Source organism: Dendrobium catenatum, unplaced genomic scaffold (assembly GCF_001605985.2).
Source record: "Dendrobium catenatum unplaced genomic scaffold, ASM160598v2 fragScaff_scaffold_231, whole genome shotgun sequence".
Taxonomy (NCBI): Eukaryota; Viridiplantae; Streptophyta; class Magnoliopsida; order Asparagales; family Orchidaceae; genus Dendrobium; species Dendrobium catenatum.
The window spans coordinates 4,316,271-4,324,309 of NW_021318693.1; positions in this window are offsets into that span (position 1 = coordinate 4,316,271).

Here is an 8,039-nt window from a genome sequence, read left to right on the forward strand (position 1 = left end):
ATTCTAGATGAAGCCTAAGACTGTGTGTGTGAGAAACTATTGTCATGTGTTATGTTACACTTTATTTTTTAATTTATAGGAAAATTACATATATACCATGAAAGTTGATAATTTGTAAAATAAGTATATCTAACACTAATCTTAGACTTGTTGCAAAAACAATTAGTTGGATATCAATTTTATGAATAGCCAAAATTCAACTGCAACATAAAAAAATTGCCCTTATTTTATATTATGTTGTAATATTATTGTTGTTCAAAATATTATAAGAATAAAGTTTGAGTGACTAAAATGATGCTATCATAAAATTAATATAAAGTTATTTTATCATCCTAATCATAAATAATGCATAATTAAAACTATACTAATTTGTGAATAGACTAATCACTAATGCAAGTGAACTTTCTTTTTTCTTCATTTTTTTAGGATAAAAAAACTCCTCACCTAATCGACTGTCATCTCTAACTTGAACACAAATCTTGAGGAATCAACAAAACACCAAATTGTCTGGTCATTTTGGTTAGATCAGTATCCAAATGAATTTGTCATAAATAACTTCTAGCCATGTTTCATGTGTTCAAGAAAAATAAGTTTAATTTTTAATAATTGAATAGAAGTTTATCATGACCCTCCTTGTGGATTTCAGAAGAGGAGTTTTTGGTATGGCAGCTTTTTTTCAGTTTTCGTTGATTGAAACTTTTCATGATCTTAGACCTTCAATTGATGCAATTTGTAAATTCTTTTTCAACCTTAAGCTCATCGATTCATTCTATGTTACTTTGTTAAATGCTAAGCATGTCTTGATTAAGCTGGTTAAGGATTTATATTATAGTTGTATTTTTGCTCATCGGTCTTACTTTGTGAACAATTGCTTTATGAAAATATCTAAGTGGTTAACTCTTTTTGATGTAAATGTTGAATCCTCCATGATTTCTTTCCCAAACTTGTGGCCTCATCTTCTTTCCCCTTGCATTCTCGTCAGATTGGGGTCGTTATTTGGTAAACCCCTTAAAATTGATAATGCTACTGCGTGTGGGTCGCGCCTTTCGTTTGCTCGTGTCCTTGTCTAGTTAAACATAACCAAAAGTTATCCTGATAAAGTTTGGGTTGGTCCAGAGAAGTTTGGTGGATATGGAGGCCTTTCCTCATTATTGGGGTTAGTGCAAGTCCCTTGGACATTCTTCTTCGGAATGTCATAGTTTGTACCCTCCTCGTGCTGTGAATTAAGTAAATGCCTTATCTGGCCCTTATAAGATTGTTGTGGTGTTGCCCAATCCGTTGCCTCCTGTTTTTCCTTAGTGGTATCAGAGCAGATGCTGTTGACATTTTGGGCGCCAATAATCGTTCGATTCAACTGAATGCTTGTTCTTCCATGCCCCCTACCAGCCTTATGGGGGATGTGGGTTCTATTGTGGTTGCTTTAGATGTTCCATCTGAGGTTGTTGTTAAAACCCATAATAACTCTATGAATGTTTGTCCTTATGTTGATTTGGAGCCTATCATGAATTGTGGGGTGGATGCTACTACTGTTAACAATATGGATGATGGTTATGGGGGTCTTGTTGACCTTCCTCCTATTGGTCCTATGTATGTTTTGGATCATACTGTCACCCTAGGGATTGATGACATGGCTTTAATTCATACTGATTTTCAACCACCTACTTCACGTATCGTTGTTGAGAAGGATTTTTGCCTTGTTAACTTAGCAGTGTTTAATGGATCTTCTAGTAATTTGAACGATGAGTCTCTTGATATGGACTTGTCGCCTATTTTTGCAAAACCAAATGAAATTGTATCCTTTATAAATGTTCTGATCTCTTTAATCTCAATCGATGCTTTGAAAGCTCAATTGCCATTGAACATGAAGGATTCATCTTTAGATAACTCTGATTGGCTGGATGGGGGTGCTTCCTCTCCTTGCGAGGGTATCGAGTAAGAATTGAATGATCCAGCGGATGATATATATAGTTTGAATGTTGGACGAATTGTTCGAAAAGCCTTTTGTCGTGGAGGTGGCAAACAGGGTATGATAAAAGTCAAAAGAAGGTAATTGTTTTGTTTGCAATGGATTTTTTTTTGCTGTTGGTCTTCTTGTCCTCTCCGATTTGGGATTGGTGTTGGTTCGTCTAATGGCTGGGGCTTGTGTTTTGGTGGGGCTCTTTGTCTTATCTGGATTTCCTTTATTTTTCGGTTTTGTTGATGAGGTAATTGGTGGTCAGTTGTTTTTGTTTCTAAGTTCATTTGGGATCTGTTGGGTGGTTGTTTGAGTCAGACAATGATGTCGCAGCTCTTATGTTTCTTGGATCTTATTGCTACTTCATTTTATGCCTTCAATGGATGGTCCTTGCCTATCAAACCGGGTGACGCTTATGAGTCTGACAGGCTTTATGCCCTTTTTTATTTCTATCCTAGTTTTTTTTTTTTTTCAAGTGCCCTTACATCTTTGAACTGGCGTCCGTCGTTTTGTGCAATTGTTGTTCCTTCTCTTCCATCCATTCGGTTTCTGGCTGAAACATTCAGTCTAGAAAATGAGAGAGACAAATAGACAGCCTTGCATTCCGTTCAAATATGATAAAGGTACCGTCTCCAAATCAATTTATTTTATATTTATATATTAATTTTCATAGCTAACATCATATAGGTCTCAATGTGTAAATTGCTAAAATGTCTTTTCCAATCTATTTTGAAATAATTTGATTTTTCTAAACTTTAATTATGTAAATTAGATGTTTCTTGCAATTTCAGATAAATTTCCATTACAGCAACAAACATAAAAATTTAGATTTGATATGTAATTAGCTAGAAACTCCTACTTTTATTCCATTATTATTTTAATTTATAACCTTAGGCCCTTGTGTTAGCTTTACGAGCGTTTAGATTTGATTTTTGGACTTAGTTCACATCCCTATGTAGATTATTAAATATAAAACTTTAATTATTTAGAAATAATCCATTTAATAAATCATAAATCAAACAATTAGTCAATTACAAAATGCATATAAGTCAAAGTTTAACTAAAAAATAATGAATTACATCCATTTAAACAAATTGAATAAAAAGTTTAAATATATATTAATTATATTCATTTGATCTCACAAATATAATGAAGTGCATAAGGTAAATATAAAATTTGATTTAAGAAAATAATGAAAAATAAATATTTCTTTAAGTCAAATTTGAGATGCAAGGTTTAAAGTAAAAAATTCAACCTAATAATTAATGCACATATGAATTCAAATCAATTCATAATATATGTAATGGATTAAATAGTATAATCAAACTCAAAAGTTATAATTGGAAGACAAATTAATTATAAAATCAAATTGAAATATAAAAATACTTTAAAATTAAATATTTTTTTAGAATAAAAACTAAAAATAAAGTCGAAAGAATAGAATAGAGAGAAAACATAAAGAAAAGAATAATTCGATAGTTTATATAACTTAGATTTCATAAAAGTCATTAAAAATCCAAGAAATATTAAAAATGGAAATAAGTTTCTATGAACTCCTAAAATAATAACGAAAAAATAAATCTACATTCATTGAAATAAATTCAAAAAAAAAAAAAAAATCTCTTTTAAAATGTAAAGCACAACATATTAAAACTTTAGAACTTGTATTCAAACTAAATATCCATTGGCTTTAAACAAACAAAATTCAATTGTAAGAAAATTTTAAATAATAATAAACCTAGGACATAACCGAACGACTGAATGACCCAGCCTGTCACATACACTTAGTATTGTTTGCTAGGACACCAACTCAAGCTTTAGGTTAGGTCGATGCTATTTCATATACCATTTTTGAGATGTAAAAAACTTGCATGTGAACAAGTGATGGTTGTTATAATTTACTGTGATGCCTATGTTTCAATTCTCTCTTTGATGATATGTGTTTAGATTTTCTTAGGATAGGAGCGCTCTGCATATTTATTACTAATCAGATTTTTTATAGGTTTATGTAGAGCTATTATTAAAAGGGGACTAAAAATTAATCATGATATATATCTAATCAAAATTTGTGTATGTGCTTATGCTATTTTAGCCCCCAATTATTGAATGCATAGCCTATATATAGGTTGCTCATAAATGAGCAAAATGACAATTGATTTTATCATGTAGGGAGTTTATAGTCCTTTTCATTTTTAAATATAATTTAAATAAAAAAGTTGTGAAAGTCTTTAAAAACTGATTTGTTTATTCAAGGATAAAGGAACAAAAAGCAAAAAAATATCTTCCTCACATAGGAGATTTCTTTCTTTTGGAAATCTTTCTGGAGGATGATTGGGGATATAAAACTTGAAGACTAATAAACAAACCAATTTATCTTTGTTAAAAAGACTTGCGTCATTCATAAGTTTAGAAATTCAAGTTGTTTTTGGTGGAGCCTAGTCACTTGTACTTTCAGCAGATTCTGGGTTGTATATTAAGTGGCATTTGCCACATGGACTTTGGACATTATACTTTTCTCTGTGATTGATTGATTTCTTGTTTACATTAGTTGCACAATATAGATTATTTGTTTTTTTATAAGTTTCTTTCATTCATGTGCTTGCGCTCGAATTTTGTTTAGTCTCTCAAAAATAAAAACTTTTCTACTCATAATTAAAAAAAAAATTTAGGTGTAAATAACATAGAAAAAAAAACCAAAGAATATATAGCTTGCATGCATATTAAAGCATTTTCTTCTATCCTTATTTTAGACACTTCCCCCTCTGAGACTAGAGTTCATATAATCCGACCTATGAGGATGATGTGTTGAACTTATGGAAGTCTAATATTCTAAGAAAATTATATTTTTAATCAATTTTCAAAAAAATTAAGCAATCATGATTTGTGACATTTCAACTAGCATGCATTACATTATAATCAAATTAAAAATAAAATTGCATCAGTTCTAAAAGCATATATCATTCATACGTATAGGGTCACTTGTGATTTTTTCTAGATGTTAGCCCTAAGTTTCAAAAACTTAAACAATAGCTTACCCGTCTTTCATATGACTGGACAACTTAATTTTGAGATGATTAGGAGATTTAGCTGGCTTTCTTTTTCAGATAAGATGTAAGTCCAGATTGCACTTCTTTAGATAGGTTCAGGTTACTTCATTATAATACTCAACTTAGATCTAGGTTCTAAGGTAGATAAAAAATCATAAGTCCTCACCATCCAAAAATATAATCTCACCTTTCTAATAACATACCAACTTGAATAATAACATCTCTTAAAATATAAAGCCCAACATAAAATAGATTGGGGTTGCTTCTGAGCCTTTCAGAATCTAGCACCTCATACTTTTCTTCTTTGACTCCTTGAAAAATTCAATTTTTTTATCGTTTCCTTTAATCTTGTAATCAAATGGTATGAAATCACTGCTTTAATCGAGAGTTCTCTTAGGAGTACTTCTCTTATGATGTAATTAACTATAAGGACTTGACTTTATATAGAATTGAAAAGTCTAAATTAAAATAAACGATGTTTTATTCTTACAATAGCAGGGAAAAATCTAAGGGAATGCATATTGTCTTTTCAAACTCATTTCTATTTTAAATATACTTGTAGAATATCATTATCATCTCCCCAGATGATATAATATTCTCTTTGTTATATTTGACCTTATAATGATGAATGTTATAAAACACTTTCGTATTTTTAAATGCCTTATATAATATTATATTCATCTTTCGAGATAATATATTATTCTCCTTGTTACCTCTGATTATAGAAATGACTAAATTTTCAAAACTCATTTCTCTTTTCAAATACTTTCTATATAATTCAATGTTCATCTTTCTGGATGATATATTATTATTTGAATTGTGTTTGACCATAAAAATAATATTTTCCTAAAACTCTATTTTGATATTGAAGCCATTGTATAATATAGTTTCAGTCTCCCAAGACAATGTACTTTATTCTTAATATAATATTTGATTTCAAAATAGGAAAACATCGAATCTGCGTGACATTTTTTTCCCTACATTGGTATGATTGTCTTATTTTTTATTAATTAATCTAAAATCTATTGTTATATATATATATATATATATATATATATATATATATATATATATAATATATATATATAATATAATATAATAATATATATATAGTATATATATATATATATATATATTCTAATATAATATTTTGATTTCAAAATAAGGATAAACATCAAATTTGTGGTGATTTATTTTCCCTACATTGGTATGCATTGTCTTATTTTTTATTAATTAATCTAAAAATCTATTGTTTTATATATATATACATATATATATATAATATATATATATATATATATATATATATATATATATATATATATATATATATATATATAGATATAGTATAAATATATATAAGTTTTAAAATCAAAACGGTTAACAGGTTGGAATCTAGTCATTCGATTATTACGGTCGAGTTCGAGTATGTATTTTTGACGCTATTTTTAAAACAGGTTGTGGTTTGAGTTGACTGAATTTCGGGTCGGAATCTGAACTCGACCCATCTAACCGTTTTGACACATCGCCTAAAAACAAGTAAGACAATTATAACACAATTTTTTTTCTTGAGAAAGTTATCCCATTGCATTGGAATTCTACACATGGAAGATCATAAAGTAGGCAAGAGTTTATTGTGTGTTATCATGCTTGTTAGGCTAATTTAATATCACAATATTACGACAATATTTACTGAACTACATTATTAATTTTTAATTATTCTCTTAAACTGTTTTAAACAATTTAATATCATAACAACATATCATTAAAAAATAAATCTTAATCAAAGCATAATTAAGAACTTTTATTTGATCGCGGTGAACGTACGTAGAGCTACGTTCAACCGCACTAAGATCGCAAGTACAAAAAGAGAAATCCGAGCAAATACCGAGCAATACCAATAATAACGAGAAATATCATTATGTGAAGACAAAATAACGAGTAATACCGAGCATACCGAGTAATACAAAAAATATCGCGAGTTTCTCTAGAAAACTCGGTATTTTTATTGTATTTTACTCGGTATTGCTCAGTATTGCTCGTATTACTCGTATTGGTCTTCCCAGAGTGGTAATTCCTCTATTATCAAACATACCTAGCAATACCGACCAAATTCGAAGCAAAAATGAGTAACAATCCTTTGACCGAACGTAGATCTACGTCCGTCAGAGGACGTAATTAAACTCGATTTTTGCTCGATTATTTGGTCGGTTTTGCTAGTATGTTTGATAATAGCGAGGAATACCATTCTGGGAAAGACCAATACCGAAATACCGAGCAATACCGAGTATTATCAAAAAAACACCCAGTTTTTCCTAGAAAAAAACTCGTATTTTTGGTATTACTCGGTATTACTCAGTATTTTGTCTTCCACATAATGATATTTCTTGTATTATTGCTTCGGTATTGCTGCGTATTTTCTTCGTTTTGTGGCCTGCGAATCTTAGTGCCGGCCAAACGTAGCTCTACGTACGTTCACCGGACCAAATAAACCATAATTAAGGAGAGTGCCTTACAAGGGCATTGCCTCTTTGAATGTTTTAAAATATTTTTATATATCATATATTTTATTTATATAAATAGAATTTTTTAAAAAATATTGAATTAATATCTCTCTAAATTTTTAGGATTTTGAATTAAAAAATATCCTGAACAATATTAATGATTATTTAAAATTCAAAAAAAAAAAAAAAAAAATTGGCCCCGCAACTTATCTTAATGAATCAAAAGGCTAATTCTTTTTCATTTTAACTCCTTTTATTCCTATCTTAAAATAATCAAAAGGCTAATACAATAACGCATTCACTAATTACTTCCTAATTATTTAAACAAAATAATTTCTTTAGCTTAATCCTTCCTACTTAGTCTAATTAATTAAATCAATTTAAGATCAAAACCATTAATGAGCATCTAATTGATTAGCCTACCAAATTTTTAACTGAACATTAATATGCTTAATTTAATACTTAATTACAATTAAATCTTAATTAATCAATTAGTCGACGCATTTTCAAAACAAACGAACATATTAACCTTTA